A 22,242-nucleotide genomic window follows, 5' to 3' on the forward strand; every position below is an offset into this window, starting at 1 on the left:
ACGCTCCGGGCTACTTCTCACGTCACACGAAACAAACACACGAACCCGATGCCATTATATAGGTTAAAGTGTCAATTTAAAATACAGTGCACCAAGATTAATCAAGAAATATGTAGTGTTTCCTTAGGTGATGAGAAACATTTGACAAATTTACGATAAAATAGGGATAATGGCTATCCAACGGGTGGTTTATTTATACCAATTGCTATCGCTGTAGTTCAACCGTAATAACATTTATTAAAAAACAAAAAAAAAACGATAAGATTACTCAATTAAGTCAAAGCATTTGCCACACCTCGCTTATACAATGCCAATAAAATAACTGTAAGAGCAATTGCTCCTAGATCGATTACAAAAACATTAGATTATTAATTTGTGTTTGAGAAAAAAAACATTAAGCAAAAACGGCACAAGTTGTAAATTACTTTTTGCGATTACTTTTTCTTTCGATTTGTTAAATCGGAATACGGCTCAAGGTTCGACGATTTCAACCGCATCACTCGTTTCGGAAGACTAAAGTAACAATGCCTACTTGAAAGAGGAACTTGGTAAGAAGTAATTCCCGTTTCGCGGATGAAACATTTAGCGTGATTTGTTTATTTTTGGCGGCTTTTACTGCGAAGATATTTTCACTTATTTAAAAAGGGAAAACAAAACGTAATTTTGCTTTTACTGCTGTGAGGAAACATTGAAAGAATCCTGACATAAATCTACGGAGAGAGAAATGTAGAGCCTGGAGACTAAGTAATGAACTAATTACATTATGTGCGCAGTTTTTATTGTGCTACCCTGTCGCCTGCCAGTAAGTGTTTCTGTCTGTAACATTACTATTACGTACTTTACTTGTCATGAATTCGATTCCAAGATGCAGTAAAATATTTGTTATTATAAGTACTATCAAATATTATTTCATGTCCATTGAATGACGTTAAAATCTCTGTCATAAGAATTGAAATCGTAATTGATTTTTCGAACATTATCCAAAAGGTTTTATTCATATTAAAGGTATAAAAGTAGGCATACGTTGTTCACCGGACTATGACCGTCTGTAATGAAGAATAATGGAAATGCACGAGTTATCACATCGCACAGGCCTCTCGTTACGAGTGGGCCCTGCCCTCTCGCAGCGCCCTTTGTATTACCGGCCTGAACCTATGAATAATATAATTCTCGGGATGAAAATTTTAAATCATCGACGGAGAAAAATTAGATAGGTTTGCAAGAATATCATTTATATTTTAAAGGGTGTGAATAGTGAATACATTAAAATATAATTCAACTTAATTAGAATATAACACTGAAGAGCTGGCGCCGGCGAATCTTGAAAAAATAAAAAAATAATAATTACTAGTATCCTATTTCTTCTTCCAGACTATGTTCTACACCTATGCCAAATTTCATCGTAATACCTCGAGCCGGTTTAGAGATACCTTCTAGCAAACATCTATCCATCGATCGTAACATTCGCATTTATAATATAAAATTTAGAAAAATTCAATATGGATATTATTTTGTCGTATGTATGATACTATGGTGGTCAAGTTTTCACTGTTTAGAAGCTTCAATTAAATAAACAGATCAATATCAAACACCAAACTATGGACCTGAAATGCAAACCACAGGTATTTCGCTAATGAACTTACGGAATAATTAACAAGCCACGTAGCTAATACTATTAAAAGTACACAAGTAATATCGTTGACGACGTTATATAAAGTCACATTACATAATATGCTTTGATATTTTACAAATGTTTTATTGGATGTAAATAAAAAGATGTGATCGAATAAATTACATATAGGTTAGTTTTATGTTTAGTGGTTTTGATGGGTTCGTTTTTTGTGATCGAAATACAACCTCTTCGGTCGAGTTTTTTGTAATCAATTTCAGATTTGGAGTAAGTCGTGACTGTAGCGCGTGAGGCGCGGAGGTTTCCGCGTAATACGATGTAATGTTCGTAGTTCGGACCTTTTGAATGAGACTATCTACTGAGTGAAACCTGCTTTATCTGTAACACTGGTTGAACTTGATACATAGCTAACAATCTGTCATTTAGTTCAGCATATTGCGAATAACAACTTTTAGATAAGTTAATGGATAGTTTGAGCTATTTCTTGAGACTATTCCGAATAATGTTATTTGTAAATTACTCAAACAAACCGATTAGCTCTTGAAAAATGAAGGAATATGAATTGAGAAACTTGATTTCTTAAATCAGTTCAATCGGAATTGACTTACACACACAAACCCACATACCTATATAAAAATTATACGCTCTGCACCTTCATGTCATATTACCTTAATGTCAGTTGGGTAATGAGCTTGAAGTTCGTGCTAGCATACGGCGTACATCAATAGTCGAATGCCAGGATTCGAATATACGAGTTAATAAAGAGATTGAAAGTTTGTTGTGTTCGTTAAATTATAAACTTAGTAACTAGCAACCTGCGGTACTGTTGATCTGTTTGTATGTTTCTAAATAAAGAACTCGAATTTATCTTAAAAAATGTTTTTCTTATTTAGAATTTCTTTTTATAACAGGAATACATAACTTAGTGTTGAATCGCAATTAATATTCTGCACGCTGTCTTGAGGATGTAATCCTTAAAAAGGATATATCCAAGCTAAAGTTGGGGACAAAGGCGGTTGGATTTTGCGGACTAGGAAGGATCTGCGTGGATTGTTATTGATGTGGCGGGCGCGCAGCCGGGACTATGGGATAGTTTTCATTATGGGTGATCATGCGTCGCGGCCTCGCTCCGCCGGCTGCAGAAAAATCATGAAATATTGCCCAGAGATGAGAAGCTCGGCGAGAACAAAGCCGGAATCCGCACGTACGAATCGACACCTATTTTGTTATATTAGCTTTTATTTGAAGCGATATCTTTTTATAGCGCGGCGAACGGCGCCGATTTACGCTATGGAATAGCTCCTCGATTGAAGCATGGTATTATTTACTTGTACACTTGTATCTTTTTTTATCTTTAGAAAAAAAGAGCAAAATTATAACTCTGTCTACAAAATTGTGAAAATTAACTGATGATTATTTCAATATAAGCATGAGGGAACTAAAATATGAACTAATTAGTGAAATTCAGGCCATGTCAAGTGTTCGGTTCGGGGAAAATTAAAAAATTAGGCTTTTTTTCTTTATTGTTATTCAGCGGTATCGCTCGTTAAAACTTTTGTAAATGTAGTTTAATTTATTTGGTTAATTTTGTTTTCGTCTTATTTTAATATGATTCAAAAATCAAATGGCTTTACGATAATATAACTAAAGGCGATGGTTAGCTTGAATAAATAAAAAAAAACAGATTGCGTTTTTGCACTAGAAGTAAAGCAGCGAATAGATTAGTACATCTAGTATGAAATACAAAATACACAATCTAACTAAAATTTAAATTATTTAGTTAAAGTTCGCCACTAACTATATATAAAATCGTTGAAATTTATGTTGTCTGTATTTAAGGTAGAGGAGATGCGTGTCGTCCTCAGTCCGCACAGTAGAGGGCGCGCGTGCGGAATACCGCACTCAGATCGTCAGCTCGCATGCCTAGCTCGACCATTATGCCATTATTTCCTACGCAGCTCTTCTACAGGAAATTATCTCATGATGCCTCTGGTATTTCTTCATATGGAAAGTATTTTATGCATTTAAAGTTCCATAATGGAAATTGTTATATATGTCACTGTCGGTATAGTTCGAAATTATATTGAATATATGTATACTGAAAAGTTATGTTATCGGCTTATATCAATACTATAATTTAAAGCATGGAATTAGAATTAATATAATTTCATCAGTTTACACGTTGTAATTGGACGAAAACAGTGAAACTGGGTTTATTGCCATGATCGTAGGTACAACTTGAAAGAACAAATAGGAGAAATTTAACAATAAGTGCGAAGTCAATCGTAGCGCAGTGGCCGGTATCGGGTGGCTGCGGGACGCCGAGCGCCGGTCGACGAGGCGCGCACTTCATTTACAAACGAGCTGGCGGCTCAATTACTCCAGCAGCGATGTCCCGGAATGTCTAATTTCCTCACGTAATTTGGTCGGAATTTGTCCCCAGCCGATGGATGCTTGGAACTATTTTTATTGTTTTTGCTTGTTTCCTATTTGCTTCGCTCCCCCGGGAACAATATAATTCGAAGCCGGCGAACTCAAACCAACTTGTCTCGGCACAAGTGTATTGTGAATTGCACGTCTGTTCACCGCAGCTATTAAGCATTACATTGCTTTTGTACAATTACAATTGAAAAAGTAGGCGAGCTATGGAATCGAGGCCAAACATTGAAATGAAAAACGACTTTTTTGCGAAATGTTCACAATAACTTTAGTAAAAACTTTAGAACGGGTAAGTATGTGCTAACAATCTGCAAAATAATTTTCGTAAAATTAATGTCAAGAAATTAAATACCATTTTGTTTAACTAGCTATTGTTTAATGGTTTTGTTCAACACCGTCAAAGATCTTAATTCCGTTTGCACCTTGCAATTAATCCTTCAAAGTTCGGTGTTATTTTACGCTGGCACATCTTGTACTAGTATAGTATCTATTGTGGTATGACTCATTCTATATAACTGCAGGCTCATTCATTTAGTGTCCGAACAACCGATACGATTGTTTAAAATAATATGCACCCGCCGGTACAGTTTTAGTAACAATATCGTACTGAAGGGAGGACAAGTGAGTTTGGAAAGCCGCCAAGACATGGGCCGTCGCACCCCGCTCACTCCATTTGCGCTTTACATAACTCCGTATTCGAGGGATCATTAATCTTCCTAGTTGCACGCTAGCCTGCCTTTAATTTTAATAAACGCTTTAAGCCGTATTCATTAACATGACCGAGTAATATTTAAGTGTTCATTCACCTCCAGATTTTTGGGAAAGTACGCGCGAAAATTTTGAAGGGTGCGTTTTACTGTGTCACTATAGCAGATGTAGGTCAAATTTTATAAACTAGATACTTTGATAACTAGATTATTTTACTATTCTTTTAAATATTTTAAACATCCTTTATCATTAGCAGGCCATAATTTGATGACTGGAATTTTTGTTACTAATTACAAAAAAAAACGATTTTTTTACTCATTGTTATCATAATTAAAAAGTTGAAACTATACGTTTAAACTACAATTATGAAATATCCTTAAGGCAGTGATTAAGGACAACAATCAATTATATTGCTATCAAGTAGGTAATTATATCATTGTTTCACGTGTCACTACAATTAAAACACAATTAAAAAGTTTTAAATAATACTTTGAGAAATAAAAAAATATCATTTTGTTTAGTCTATTGAACCTCATGTAGTGTTAGTAATTAATTATAGTTTTTTTTTGTGTTGTTTTGATTCTTTTGTTTTACTCCGGAGTTCATGTTACATTTTAGCAAGAAAAACTAAAAAGCGTACAAAATTTTAAAATATCAGATAGTGCTAACTTTACTAAAGGAATTAAAGCTACGTCATAAAATAAATATCAAGTTCATTTAAAAATTATCTCTAAAGAATTCTTATTCGTTAATATAGTCGTTGCAAATATTCATAATCAATGTGAGAAATATTGTTACATAAACATACTACTATTATAAACAATATCCCTGTTTAAGTACTAAGTACACGTTAATTATTAATAACGTTAACCTTCAAAAAGGTGTAATCGTTAAAAGAAATCATAACTTTTATAGTAGTATGCTCGTAATTTCGTTAGCGGTGGCACATATAAGATTTAAGAGCTACACTGACCCTCAAGGGTGACCTGACGTACCTACGAACGCACTCTACGTTAGACTGAGTTATTCGAGTCTTCTTTGACATTTGTATAAAAACATAGTCATCCTTGTCATTCTTTAAAAAAAAATAGAGATAAAACTGTGTTTTTATACAGGTTTCCAGCGATGGAAACTCACATTTAGTATTTTACGATCGAAGGTGGCACTGAAACACTGCGCAGGTGTGCCCTTTTTATATCCATTTCATTTCTCTATTGACAAATGTAATTGTAACAGTAAATTTTTATAGGTTATATAGTTGAAGTAAGAAAACATACATTAAACAAGATTTGTGTAAATAAATGTAACCTCAGCATGTTTTTTTTTACTTAATTTTAATCTGATTTCCAACCAGAATACTTTAGGAAAAACAGTCCGTCCCATTATTCCCTAAATTATTAAATTAAAATTAAGTTTGAATAAAACTTTTCATATAGTACAACTTGTACTAAATCGTACATTGTAGCAGTTGAAATATTGGCAAAAAATTAATTTCACAAAACCATAGGTTAATAATTCGAAAAACTAAAGTAAAACCAGCCCCTGTTTACTTTAATGCGACGTAAGAACGACCATGCCATAAAATCTGAGGAGGGTTCGAGCGCGGAGTCAGCGACACCTGACAGTCATAACATATTCCTATCCGAAAACCAATAACATTGCGTAAGACAAAAACATGGCGGATCAAAATTAATCCTGTAATATTTAAAACTAGGTGAAATTATAATAGCTACAAGAAATTACGACTCGCGAAATAAATATATACGGCGTTTCTTCTCTCCTTTTTTCTCTTCATTTATAAGTCCCTTGTTTCCTACAATTACATCAACAACGTGTGTTATTAGTCTATTTTTAACTTATCTAGGTCCAATGTTTAACTTTGTATTAATTTCTGTAAAACCTAAAATAAGTTTGTTAGACTTTTCTGATTAAAATCCAATGTCCGATTGTCCCTACATCACGTAAGTAACAGTGAATAATATATATTATCTGGCAGAAGCATGCAATGCGTGATTTAGTTCTCTCCTGGGAAATACCTACAACCACCGATGTACCGATGCGGACTTAATACCTTAATTCGCCGAATCTCGCTTTCGCCTTGAGCCCTGCGGTTATTCAGGTTACGGTCCTCGATCCTTGGCAAATGCTGTCTCGCCGATACAAGCTACAAATTCTAACTAAATCTAAATGCCTAGGTATTAGTCTGCGATGGCAGCTTTGTTTAGGACTAACTTTAAAAGATAGTGCCGTAATTAAAGCCGTTATATATCAAGTCGAAGGCAGAGCTCTTTATCCTCAGCACTGTACTGAATTGTAAGACTAAATTGCAACTACAAATTATTTTAGGATACTAACTTTAGAACTACCAAGTTTTAAATTTACATATAACTCTTCTTGAGTATTTCTTAAGAGTACGAAAGTATTTTTTACTATTAAGCAATAGTAGACGACATTATCTTTTGTTTTTTTTTTTATTTTAATTCTATAATCATATTCTGGTATCATTACAACAAATGTTACTTTGTGGTATTTGAGTAACTGCGAGTATTTATCGGTAAATCGGTATGTTACATTAAAAGTTATATTTTTTTCGAAAGTAGGGCATTTCACAGAAGCAGACAAGTGGCTCGATGTAGCACGATTTTTTATCGGCACTCCATATCGACATGCAAATCTTTGTCACGGCACTTCAAGTAGTTTAAAAGTACTTTAAAGAAAAAGTGGCTTAAAGTCGCAGGAATCTAGTTCTCGCAGCTAAACTTAAAATGAACATAATGCATGAGCACATTGTGACTGCGCTAAATTCTAACTGCTAAGAAGCTTGCTTGAACTGCATGGAATATTAGTTTTGTAACAACCAACATATTTAACAATGTGGATTATTTTTGTAATGATAAAACAAACTTTAATTTTTTGAATGTAGTTAATACAGTCTGGTAGATTGATTTTACGTACTTCTATTTTGCATCTGTATTTTTCATTAGTTTTTTTTGGCATTATTCACATGTCGCTAGTTCTATGGACCTACCACGAATATTTGCAACTTAGCCTTTGTATCATCTACGTAAGTTATGGTAGAATTATTATAAGATTTTCGGTGTATTTTACGCCTTATAAAAAATTCAACATTTTGTCCATGACGGTACTATAGCATTTTCACAAATATTCATACTAGGCCCACTGGTTTATTTAGAGCGACGTTTATTTTCCATTATACTCTTCTCTAACATATATTTTTTTAATTCGCTTTCTTTCATTTTGTATACAAAAATTAACAATTGCGATGTTTGAAACACGACATCCGTTAAATACATCACGCCAAAGCAGACAAACAAAACTTTGTACAAGAGGGATTGTAACCCCGACCCTTGGGATTAGATGCGTTCATTAATTTATAGGTTTTTATCCTTTACTTTGCTATTGCTGGAGGGTGTAGGAGAAGCTCGATTAATGCATAATAGTAATTTAAAATGCAATAAAATACTTTTAACAATGATAGAGGTCTCTCCTTATAACATTGTAATAAAAAGTTTGCTAATGCATTTAATGTCCCAATTGAAAGCGGTGCAGTCCTTAAAGCATTGTTTCGAACTTTATCCCTATTTAATTTTATTTTAATTATTTTCTTTAACTGAATATTTTAGAAAGTTCAATTCGCGAATATTTAGAATTTTATTAATTAATTTTATTTAAAGTAAAAATAATATTAATATTGGATATCAGAATTTCATAACTTGTTTTCATTAAAGCATAATCTCAGCCATCAACCTACTTTTAGAAAAGGGTGATTTAAAAGATTTTAAAAATCCGTGTTACTCGTAGTTACACTATTTATAACTCGAGAACGGCTTTACCGATATGGCTGAAAATTGGTGAGGAGGTAGCTTAGAGCCAGGAGACGGACACATTTTTTTTTCCGAATTTATGCCTCGAAGAGATGATTTTAATTTAACTTACTAATATTATAAATGCAAATGTTTAGATGGATGTGATGTGGATAGATGGATGGGTGTTTGGAGATACGTCTAGAACGGCTTAACGGATCTCGATTAAAATTGGCATACGTATAGAACATAGTCTGAAAGAACACATAGGCTACACTAATTAAGTTTTTTTTATATATTCTCGGGGGCGACAGCTAGTATTGGATAAAATGGATACAAATTTAGTAGTTGACCATGCTGTACATTGCAGATAACAAAATGCTCATTGTTCCGGCAGTTTACCGTTTCTTTATTACAGTACTAACATGTTTAGTGGCCGTACATATCTCACTATAACCATTTCACAGGGACATTTTTATCGGTTTTGTTCTCTTAAAAGCTTGATTTAACCATTTGAACTGTGCGCAGAAATTTACAGCTCTTAAATAAATGCCTTCATATACAACGCTACTTTTAAACGTAGCAATCGGTTTTTTATTAAGCCAGATGTTTTATGTTAGTTGAAAATATATTTTCGTATTACTATCAGCAACATAGCTTTAAGTGATCTAGTTTATTTTTACAGTGACTACTAAAATATTGGTATGTTATGGAATGTTCTGTCCTCGGCAGTATTTCCAAACTAATACGACATTGGGTTCTACAAGATGCGAGCGTGACTTAAAGGCCAGCAACGCATCGTGCCTCTAGTGTTGCGGATGTCCGTTGTTGTTCACCTATGAGTTCCCATCGCTCGTGTGACACCTCTTATAAAATAAAAACGTTTCAACAGCTAAAAATGTAATTCAAATAATACATATGACATACATATATTTATGTTAGTTAAGTAGCGTTATCTCGAAAATAATTATTAGTTTCAAACATTTTTTTTTCATATTCGTCCAGTATTTTATTTTTGTAATTGTTTTATCGACAGTTTTTAAACCAACTTAACATGTTTAGAGAACATTTTATAATACAATCGTTTTTCTTCCAATAAAAGTTTATGAAGGCATGTTAAATTCATTTTTCTAATACAAGGTTCAATATCAATATTTTCTAAAAATATTATACATTAGGAGCGCCGCTTAGAAAGGTTATCTCTTGCAGAAAATTGCTTTGCATCTCTAAGGAAATATCACGGTTGGGAAAATTGTTTTTCGTAACTTTCCAAACCCACTTGCGATAAACAATATGATGCCTTATTTACGTTTCATAACACTGGAATCACTTCTCCTAAGGGAAAAAGATTTTATTATTGTTTTACTCGAAATTAAAGATACAAAATATTATAAATATTACGGACTTTTCACATGTACAGAATCATAATGTTATGTTATTTATTTCTCTTGACTTAATCTATATATACAAAAATCAATTGCTTTTCGTTAGTCTCGCTAAAACTCGAGAATGGCTGAACGGATTTATCTTACCTTGGTCCTGAAATGTTCGCGGAGGTCTAGGGAAGGTTTAAAAGGTGAGAAAAATTCGGACAATTTCCGGGAACTAATTAAGTTTTTTTTTTCATACCACGCGGACGACAGCTATTAAGGAATGATAATTAAAAACTAAGGTTTTACATATAAATGATATGAAGGTACTAGGACCGCATAATATCGTAGCAACACAAGCAGAGTATAAATCGCGTGACTTGTGTGGCGGTATCCTGCACATGATAGTTCCCTGTCACACTCAAATAAAAAGGCAGTGGATCCTTAACGGAACTCACAAAAACGACAACTTTTTTAACGATATTTTAAACCTAACTAGCATTTGCCCGCGACTCCGTGCGTGAATTATTTTAATCAGGCAAACCTCATTTTACCAATTAGGGATAAAAGCTTTTAGAAAAATAATTGAATAATAAGTCCACCCATTGTAGAGTCTAAATAGAGTTGTCAGATAAAGAGATAAATTATCAACGTAACAGATGGTCAGCTTGTCGTGTACTATTGATTTTCCATTATATAAAACCACAAGATAAAATGTATTATTATATTTGCTTTTGAAAGCTTTCATTCAAATGTATGAGTTAAAGATGTTCAGTTCAATAAAATACATAATAAGACGGCATTAAGGTAAATAAATTAAATGAAAGCTTCTGATGCTTTTATCGTCCTTGTATGAAAAATGTTCAAATTCAAGTAATTACCAGTGCGTGCCATAGAAACGTAGGTTTAGAACATAGTTGAAATAAAAAAGTTTAAAGTTTCAGTTAAAATATTTAGTATATTTTCCTTATATCATTTTTGTTAATTGTCATGCTTTGCTCAACATACGGGGAGTTTAGAACGAGGGGGCATTAATTATGGGGGTAAAATAGTGGTGTATAAAGTGAAAGGGGAGCGTAGTGCAAATGCGAGGAGCGGAGAGCCCCATGAGTCACGGGGGCGGCCAGCCGGCGCCGGCCGCTGCCGCGCCGCGCGGGACACGCACTGTCTTGCCCCAAGCCCTAAAGCTAGTTTCACACGAGGGCACAACCGTACAGAAGAACAGAACATTATTGCTATTGTTTGATTTGACGGTAAGTGTTCATACAAACAATAGTTAAACTACCATAAGTCAGGCGCCCCACCCTGTTCGCTATAAATTTGTGCATGGGGCTATGCGTTGCTGATATAAATTTACATTTTGTATGTATATCACTTCATTAGAATACAATGACTAAAGATACAGCAATCGATTTACATTACCAGTTTGTCACTTTATAAATGAAAACTGATTATGTTTCTTTATTTCGAACTATTGCATATGATGTTTTTATACCGTGCTCTTACTGTATAAATTAATTTATCTCCCAAATATGGCGACAGGTGGGGGGCCGGCCATAAAAATTAAAGCAAAACATTAAGGTTTATAAGTATTTGTGCGCTGACCCCACATGTGTGCGATAAGACCAGGGAGATGTTGCTTTCTAATTAGTAATTCGGATATTTAATACAGTTTCATCCTGTTTCAATGTCTAAAGAGAATAATCCTTAAATAGCATTTATTTGTTAGGAATAAAATTGAAACAAGTCAGGCGGGATGTGGTGGCGGATGAACGTTGTTAGACTCTTATTTCTCATTATAGCGATGCACGAGTACCGACGGCCGCACAGTAATTCATTGTTGTTGCTATTCCTGTCCACGTTGGCATCGAGCAACACGCCGCCATCGGCGTAACATTATTGATTGCTTTCGCTAATACTTACCAACCATTTACAGCTGGTTCGAGGCGTACGTACTAAATGTTAGGAACTAAAGGTGCATCCATATGATACTAATTCGTTATTGGTTGTAGCAGAACATTAATCAAGGAGAAGTAGTAAATGAGACTGAGAGCATCTTCCAATAAAGAAAAGAATGATTTAGACGCTTATTCAGAGGATTTGGCCATTGACATACACTTAAGTACTTTATGTCAACTGGAATTCTACATCGAAACAAAAGTAATGTATCATATTTCATAGTTTGTAAAAAGATGGCCAGTAATAAGTGACGCCGGTGTGGTTCGTTGCAGAAATATGGTATTCATGTAAACAGAGCCTTAAGATCTTGTTTAAATGTAGTTAGATGGCGTGGCGGTGCGCAAGTCTGCTTCGTTTAGAATTCAAAGCTGTGTCCGCGATCGCGTTCCTAGCTCGTGTGTAATTTGCGATAAAACGCTCCGCGCATTTCTCCCCGTACATATAGTCCCGTTAACTTATTCTTTTCATAAAATTGTAGCAAAAGCCAGCGATTTGCAACTCCGATAAAAAGAAAGTTTATACATGCCTCATACTGTCGATACTTTCCTCAAAAATATTACTTTATACTGCTTGAACGTAATTTATCGATAGCAATCAAAGTTTGATTTTATGTAAATAAACTACGAAAGTTTTTAAGTATCATTGTTGTTTCGCGAAAGTTTCATTTACTTAATGAATTTTTGAACAATATTTCTTGTAAGAGGAAATAAATAATTGGTTTATTTTTTACATTAGTAAAGCTAAGTTAAAAAAGACGAAATGTTACATTTTTATGTCACCTTTAACTTAGGGATAAAATATCCTGTTTTTATCTAGAGTACCAATGACATACCTATTCGTAGTTAGTGAACTTAACCTGTTATCAAGCGATCCATCTAAGTCAAAACAACATCGCAATGTATGTATTTATTTGAGGCAGATGTTTCTTAATCTATTTGTAGAAGTTAATTTAAACGATCCTTTTGTACCAAGTGTAATGGAAACATACGATACTTTTAAAACTATGCGTATAAAATATTAAGAAATTAAGAACTTTTTCGTACTACTATTCGTAATATAAGATATATTATTTCTGTATTTAGAGTAATAACATTGTAATACATCTATTGAACTGTTGTGTTGGTAAATGTTTCCAGAAATAGAATTGAGAACGAAGTAGTAATGTTATGCTTCGACCGAAGACCGCTCTGGTTTTGCACTGAATATTATTTGGTATACTAAATGCGTTCTAGATTATTCGGTGAATAGATTTACTCGAGAACATCGAGGAGTTTGTTCTAAAATAATCTTCTTTGTTATTACAATTGGAGCGCTTACTATTAAACTTTTGTGTTAGTTTTCAAATAACGTGATTGTAGGAATGTAAGGTAGTCTCCTGCTTAGCTCTTAACCTATTAGCATGTACTCTTAAAGTTAAAATTAGCGTACTTACATATGACGTCATTCAATGGGACCGTTGTGTCTGCAGTCTGCAAACTCAACTGTAACAAATATAAATAGATTTTACTAACTACAATCAAAAAAGTTACAATTTCTTTCACATTTTGTCGACAGCATTTGTAAGTGAAGGCGAAGCTAACATGTTTTTTGCAGTTCTGATTACGTATTCAATACACGTTGTGATGCATTTGGATAAAATTCCAATCGATTTTGGAATCCACTTAAATTAACAACGGATAACTGTAGTTAACCGAAATGTCACATGCAAAAAATCCGTTAAAATGGATATCTTAAAATCACTACTTAAGACTTGTAGCCATCATTTTATAATGCAAGACTTTCGATAAGTAATTAAAATTCGTCAAGAAATAAAGGTATAACAAGATAATCGTAATATAAACTTTATACTATACGTTTCAGCTAAAAATAATTACCACAATGAATGATATAAAAACTCGTTGTTAAGTAATTATAGATAGCGTTTATCAGAATAATTGAGTGCATTTGTGTATAGGAATATACCTAAAATATTCTAGGTTTATTACAGAAGTTTGGCTTTAGAGTTTTATGAATTATAAATGTTCGTTGTGCGTCGGTCGTGTGGCGTAGACGCGCCGTTAGACGCACACGGTCTTTTTATAGCGCAGACGCTGCAAATATAATCGGCACAGACGCACGTCGCGTTGAGCCCCAATGTAAACTTGTATAACTGTTATTTTAACCAAAACAGTTTTCAAATACTGTAAGCTTGTTTTTTAAATTACATTCCTGTCTATGCGTTATCTGGAATTTAAAAACACATCGAATTTTCTGGCTATTTTTAGAATACTATGCCTAGATTTTTTTTTAAATAATTAAAATGACTCAATTAATTCTATCTTTAGGTTACTGTTTGTGTGTAATGTTTAGATGGACTGATGAATGGATGGATGTTTGTTTGAAGGTATCTCCGGAACGGCTCAAAGGATCTCGCTGAAATTTAATTTAGATGTAGAACATTGGGAGAACACGAGTTTTTTTAATTCCGCGCGGACGAAACCGCACGCGACAGCTTGTAATACACATAAAGTATATTGTCCTATTCACATATCACAATTTGGCTCATCCTGATTAATTTTACAGGTTATCGTTAAATTCCAGAATCCCGATTTTTTTATTAAATACGTGAAACGTAGCGTCGAAGTGCTTACCGCAATCGTAATGAATGCGGTTACTGTGACCACTGTGTAATTATTATTTCTTTTTTTTTATGTTGCCAGTATTTAGACGAATAATTTTTAAACCGTATCGATAAAATATAAATACAATAATTTACAACAAACTTGACTATTTTAAAATATTTTATCAATTAATTCGGATATAAGGAGTTAGCTAACACATGTAGAGACATTAACAAGTTTTAATTCATAAAAAATCTTTAATTTCCTTTAATATATTTATAAAATAGCAGTTGCCCGCGACTCTGTCCACACGGAATTAAAAAAAAAACATGAGTAGAAGCTTATGTGTTTTTCTCCAGCTCATTTAATATTTGTATGCTAAATTTTATCGAGATTCGTTTAGGTGTTCTGGAGATATCTTCAAACAAACACCCATCCATCCATCCATCGAAACATTAACATTTACAATGTTAGTAAGATTAATAAGAAGTAAGATTACAGAGATAGACACACACAAAATGACAACCAACAAACACAACAAAGTGAATAAAAATAACAAAACCAGACCAATTAACCTCAAATTAAGAACTGCTGGGCGCTCTTAATATAACCGCAGTTCTGGATATGCTTATTAGGATAAGCAAATTGAGTGCTTTAATAAAATGAGATAACATGCACAACTATAAAAGCATGGAAACGAGAATTTGTTTCGATAGCGACGATCAACTTTCAACCGGTTCAGATTACAACGACATCTTTCGATTAGGATCAGAAACTGTCGTCTTCACATAACAGCGGTATTGTGTACCTGAATATTACAGTGGGAATGTTTGTTTAAATAAAACAAATGTTTGGATGGTAAAAATCTTTTCATATAATACTTTTCTACATACTACGAAAATCATTTCTATTTTGTAAGTCAAAACAATCTAACAAATATTATAAATGCGAAAGTTTAGAAGAACGGATGGATGGATGTTTGAAGGTATCTCCGGAACAGCTAAATGGGTCTTGAAATTTTGCACAGATGTAGAACATAGTCTGGAAGGTTACTAACTTGGCGGGCGACAGCTTGTATTTCAAATTCAACCTTTTAAAATTTATACGTATTATCGCTGGAATACGTATAAAGTTACATGGATTGTATTCATTGAATGGGAAACTTTCACTTGGTTCATTGCCCCGAATCTAAACACAACATGCGTTGTAATTGATTGTGCGTCGACCACTTTCATGTCTCCCATCTCTTTCCTACATAATGTCATCTGACAATTGTCTATCTGTGTTCGGCTATCTTGAAAGAAAATATTCTTATCTTGATTATTCTAACAAGAAAGGATGCTTTTTAACCTTATCTATCTTGTGTTTGTTTTTGTATTAGCCGGTACATTGCTTTGGCCGTGCGACAGGCGTGCTATTGATACTAATATTTGCAAGATGAAACAGATATGAGATAAAGAAAAGAATGACGCCATTTATTATTTTACAGTCTTATAGAGTAAAAGATATTTGCTGTAAATTTTAATTAATAATGTCACATTACAATTTTTTTTTATAAGAGAAGGGGCAAACGAGCGGCGTGAACACCGAGGTGATCAACGACACCCAAGGACATCTGCAACACTAGAGGAACTGCAGATGCGTTAAAACAACACAATTTGTCCAATGAGGAAGAACATTTTTTTTGTAGGATGATAAGCCCCTCGCCTTATTTCTCGATTGTACTTAATGTTCATAGTATAATGTATGTGACTATTCAAACATTACGCTCTTACGACTGATTAGTTATAAACGTAGAATAATTGAGGCATAAAACTTGCGACGGCAAGAATATTAAATAGGGCGTTGTTTTAAGCTTCATTAATACGGTCGCATGAATAATAAATGATAATAATATTAATTAAAACTTGTGTATGAATGCGTAGGTAACTTACGCACCAATATTCATGAAAGGTCTCTTATAAGTTTTATGGGGGCGAGGTCCCCGAAATAATTGAAATTTCATAAGCAATTTCTGTGTTAAACTTAGTAAGGATTCAATTTAAGCCCGTGAAATTGAATATAATTTATTTATTAAAGACCATTCGCCGGCAACTGGTCGCTGGGTATCCTCGTTTTGTAATTCACGCTCGATGATAGCCAAGCTTGTGGAATTCTGTTCCCAATAGATAGTGGATACCCCAGAGTAAAACGCGACCTCTACGTAATGTGTTGCAGCCATTACGTGGCCACACTAATGGATATTTACACTCGGAGCACACATAAAAAGTTACATCTTAGAGTCGAGTCGATAGTTCTCAGTTTTTGTAGACATTGTTTCAAATGCCACTCACGTCTTCATAAAACAAATTTAGTTTGAACGTCTCAAGATATAATTTAGAAAGTAATGATTAATGGGAACATTTCTAAAGTTTATGTAGCCGTAGTGAAGCGTGAGCAAGGGAGCCGTCTACGAGTAGTTGTATTCGAAGAATAAATTAAATTAAACTTAATTTTTATTACAAATAACGTTAGTAAGTTACAAACGAATATGTATGAAGATTTATACAAATATATTACTGATGTCGCAATGATAAAAGCATTGGCAAACATTGGCAAGCAGCACAAGCAAGCAGACATTGTATTTGGTTGTTATTATTCTCTAAATTATATAGTAGGGTAACCTGGTCTAAGATACGCATTCTATAAAAGTATTACACGTAAAATCAATACTCCGTGACGTTGTTTACAATTGTCGACTAACTTCAGCCGCAATTTGATATCAACTGTGATCAAAATCAGGAATTGTATGAAAACGTAGAAATTATGCCCTAAAAGAAAATTTCAGCAAAAGCCTAGCAATAAATTTCTCCTTATAGAAACTCAAACTTCAGTAGTAGTTACTATAAGCAAAGTGATATTTTATTACTCTGACCGAGCGTCATATTTATCGATGGAAACTCGCCTCTTGGGTCGCCTCTAGAGAATCTATTTAAACAAGAAACCAACATAAAAGGTAACGGTAAAGGTACATGTTGACAACCGACGCTGAAGGGTCTACGTCGTACTCTCGTATATATTTACATTGATTAGTTATTCAGAGACGCTGTAACTTCGTATCGGGCGGCGCGGCGTGGGCGGTAACGCCGTGCACGCGGATTTCACGCTCTTGATACATAAACGTTGACTTAGTGGTCTTGATCCACTTGATTATAACTGAAGTCGTTAAATTTAAATAATATTTTATACAATTTATAAATCCATTTTTATCAAAGCTATACACATTTTAAGTTCTTCAGCAAATGAAAAGAAATGTTCTAGTTGATTATTTACAGTTATTACTTACTTTCGTCAGCCAATAACACAATTACAAATGGTAGATAATCTGCATAATATATTTAACATCGTACCATAGAAATTAAGTAAAGCAATTTTATGTACTCTACACAACAGAAATATAAAGTCCACCACTACGGTGCATAGCAATCTTATAAACATGAGAGTAAGCAAAACGTTTTAATTACGTGCAGTACATTCCGTATCGGGCACACACCGGGCACAATGATGAAGTTGCGGTTAATTACTGCGGAGCAAAGCCGGCGGTCACTCCTATAGCGCCGGCCCGCCCCTAAACACGCCGGCTAATTGCTTCTATACAACCCAGACTAGAGATGGATTTTTTCTTCGTATTAAATTAAATTTGCTTTCTTCAACTCTTTAACAAATTGGTTAATTTTGTCAACTCGTTGATTTTGTGAACTCGTTGATCAACTAGTTGAGTTGAAAACTCAGCAAGTAACGGTACTATACGTTGATTTCAACTGGTTGAATGAAAAACGATTTACGTTTGATTCTACTTGTTCGTTGAATAAACGAATTGCTACCCCGACCTTCCTCAATCGATCGTATATAAGTTCCAAGTCTTGGTTTTTAGCATTTTTATTAGGGTTCATGTTAGACACTAAAAATTGCAGTAATAATAAGTCACCTTTTAAGTCCAAATGTCAAGTTTCACTACTTTTAAATTGATTGCAGAGCATATTTTGTGTTATTATGAATCGCAGTAAAAGAACTCTGAAATCGAATTTGTAATTTTGGTTTTGGTTGGATTTTAAAAATAATGTTTTATTTTTTTTAAACAGAATTTGTACTACTCTATCTTACAAAAAGTTAATTTCAATCAAGCTGAAAATATATCGTTTAAAAGTCTTTTATTGTTTTAGCTACAAATATTACGTAAAGTAACAACTTATTTCAAGTTTAAAGTGCAAACTATAAATGTAGAAGTTATAAAATATTGTATATTATGGTATTTTCTCCTGTACTTTTTGTCCTTTTAGGGCAATGTCAAACGAAGGTGCATCGAAAGGGCAGCAGAGTTCACCAGAGGTCGACTCAGGTGCCTCAGGCGGCGGAGTCCGCACGCGCGCCCAATTATAAATACAATGGATATATTGTTTTCTCTGATAAGTTTGTCTTAAGTTCATCATTGTTAAATCTTTTATAAAAAAGATTTCGCGGATTTTTAATTTTAAGCCATTTATAAACTTTTAAAAACTTATAAAACTCTTGTTTTTTAAATAAGTCGGAGAAAAGTTACAGAAAAAAAAACTCACTATAATTTAAAAAGGAAAAATCCTTACTTTTCGTCCAATGAGATGTATAAAATTATCGAAATAACGCAAATATATAAAAACTATAATAGTATTTCTAAAAACAGTAACGAAATATAGAAAACAACCGCGCCCTGGTTTTTTGTAATACAATGCAAGCGAATTATACATGCACCTTGTATTTATTTTAAATACAACTTTTAAATTAAAATAGAACAAAAACATAGGTTCAAAGTGACGCTCACGCGAGCTTACTAAAAACTACGTTCGTATAAAAATGTCCACATTTTTATTCAGGTGTTTTTTTTTATAACTAGTTGCAAAGAAATTAAATGTTTTTGTATCGTATTTTTGTTATTTTATATAACGCATTCTGTTGGGAATAAATAAATAAATGGCTAGAAATATAGTTTCATTGGTGAATTAATTTTATAACCTTTAATGTAATTTAAAAACAAAAATTGTTCAACTACTAACTTCTTTTGTTTTATCTCTGATTGTCAACAAAATTAACTGCGTAGTTAATAATTCTCCATTTTTTGAGCAGTTATATAACAAGAATATAAATTCTTATATTAAATTATTAAAAAGAGTAGCGTGTCGATTAATCTTTCACTCCATGGCACTGAGAGCTTGCATAGAATACGAAATACATGTATAGAGTACAAAGGCTAAGTCCTTTGGAACGGGTCGAGTCTTATTATATATTCTAACTTAGTAGCATAATAAGAAAGGGAACAAATACAAAAAAATACAATTTTCCCTCACTATATTTGCAGATTGTTCACTTAAGATTTTATTGGTATTTTATTTCATTATAATAAGTGAATTTTGTGTATGAGCTAATATGAATTGCTGCTTATAATCGAATCCAATAGATATGAATTTATAATATAATATATTTATAAATGTTACTGGCTCACAATGCCACTTATAGTCTACTAGCTGTCGCCTGTGACTCCGTCCACCCGAAAAAAATAATAAGTAGGCTATGTTTTCTTCCAGACTATGTTCAGCATCAAATTTCAGCGAGATCCATTGAGCCGTTCCGAAGATACCTTCAAATAAACATCCATCCATCTATTCATCTTAACATTTGCATTTATAATATTAGTAAGATAAGTATAAGTCTGTGAATACAACTTAATAAAAATGTTTAGAAAGATTTGTTATAATTTTATTTTCCGGTGAAATCCATCATACACCTTTCACTCTAAATTAAGTATAAAAAATCTAAACTAAGGGTCTAACATAAGTGACCAACATTTTGAAGTACGACAGTAAATTCTACAGTTTATTTGTTTATTGTTATAGTTGGTTTCTGATCCTTTAAGATTACAAATATACTAGACAACATGATGTGTCAAATCTGTTCAGTGGTCGGCTGGAATCATGTCAGTGTCAATTAAATTAAAATGCTAATAGCGCTGTGAGTGACCTCTTCACTGCGCCCCCCGCACCCGTCGCCCCCCGCGCCACAGCCAGCCAAGACACGTGTTTAATTAACATTTAGAGATGGAGAAACGAATAACCTTAACTTTATCTTTAATTTGGGAATCATGCAGAAAATTACAATGTCAATAATTTTACGAAACATTTGTAGACATTTTTTTTAATAACAGAAGGGGGCAAACGAGGTTAAGGCAAATGTTGATCACCGAGGTGTTCAACGACGCCCATGATCATCAGAAATACCAGAGGAACCGCAGATGCATTGCTGGCCTTTGAGATGGTGATACGCTCGCTTCTTGAAGGACCCATTAAGACATTATTTATTACATATTTTAATAATATTTATATTTTATTGAACGTCTTATGATATCATCTAATTGTTTTGTTATTTAATTGATTTTCTGTAATTGCTTTATATTTACATATGTTATTACGAGCACCCGAAACCGATGTGCTTGTATGCGTTGATCTGGAAACGTAGGAGAAGCAAGAATCATGTATCAGGACTACGGGTACCGTGGTCTCTGCATACCCCTTTAAGTTACGGGCGTGAGTTATGTTGTTATATTGCACATACTCTTACATTGTAATCAATCAGCTAATCCCCGGTTTGAACATGACCGGTTCTCTCAATGTATTTTTATAATCTGACAGATGGACGGATTAACCTATATCAACTAAGTTATTTTTTTATTTCAGTTGTCCTATAATACTATAATATTATAATTGCATATACATATTTAGATGGATGGATGGATGTTTGTTTGAAAGTATTTCCAGAATCGCTCAAATGATCACGATGAAATTTGGCATGGATATGGACCATAGCCTGTAAGAACACATAGGCTACTAATTTAGTTTTTTTTTAATTCGCCGAGGACTTAGTCGCGGCCAACGCTAGTACTATATAAATGCTTCATATGTCTAGTATAAAATAATTAAGTTTACATTGTTTACTGCTTTAAAAATGACCTTTTAAATCTTAGAATAATTACAGCTATAAATTTAGGAGTTAATAAATTTTTATTCCTATGAAGCATACTGAAATTTTTATATAAATACTAGCGGACCCGTCAGACGTTGTCCTGTCGGGACGTTCAAAAATTGAATTGACGTTTAAAATTCGAATATTATTTAAAATTTGAAATTGCGATGGTAGCGCCGTCTGTCGGATCCAATGTTAAACATTCCAAAATCAATAACTACTAATAAATTAAAAATTAATTAAAAAAAACATTGTCCAGCGGACAAAGTTGTGAACCTAAACCATTCCCAGATCGCCTTGAACACACACAAAAAATTTCATCAAAATCGGTCCAGTCGTTTGAGAGAAGTTCAGTGACATACACACTCACAGAAGAATTATATATATAAAGATTAAATGTAAGTGCTGTATGTTTTTCGAGGAATAAAAAACAATAAAATGTAAATGCACTTTTCAATATTAAAGTACACCTGTTCAACAAATATAAAATTTTATGACAATTTAAAAAGTTAGATACATAGTAAGACAAACCATCTAGAACTTTGCTAGTTCGTTATATTAAAGTGAACTTAGAAACGCACTTTTCTATTCAAGAATAAATAAACATTAATGGTCGATCTTTTACAAATATTATATTGAATCTTACAATAATTTTCAATTAAAAAAGTTTGTAATTCAATGAA

General features: G+C 33.4%; 1 protein-coding gene across 1 annotated transcript in view; it reads right to left on the reverse strand.

Moving 5' to 3' along the window:
- The window catches only part of LOC106124501 (semaphorin-1A), a 106,419-nt gene that overhangs the window by 46,947 nt on the left and 37,230 nt on the right, over positions 1-22,242 (reverse strand). The window contains exon 2 of the mRNA XM_013321229.1: positions 13,363-13,411. The gene's annotated coding sequence lies outside the window, so the exon portion shown is untranslated. The remainder of the gene's footprint in view (positions 1-13,362; positions 13,412-22,242) is intronic.

This window comes from Papilio xuthus, unplaced genomic scaffold (genome assembly GCF_000836235.2).
Source record: "Papilio xuthus unplaced genomic scaffold, Pxut_1.1 DF825946.1, whole genome shotgun sequence".
Taxonomy (NCBI): domain Eukaryota; kingdom Metazoa; phylum Arthropoda; class Insecta; order Lepidoptera; family Papilionidae; genus Papilio; species Papilio xuthus.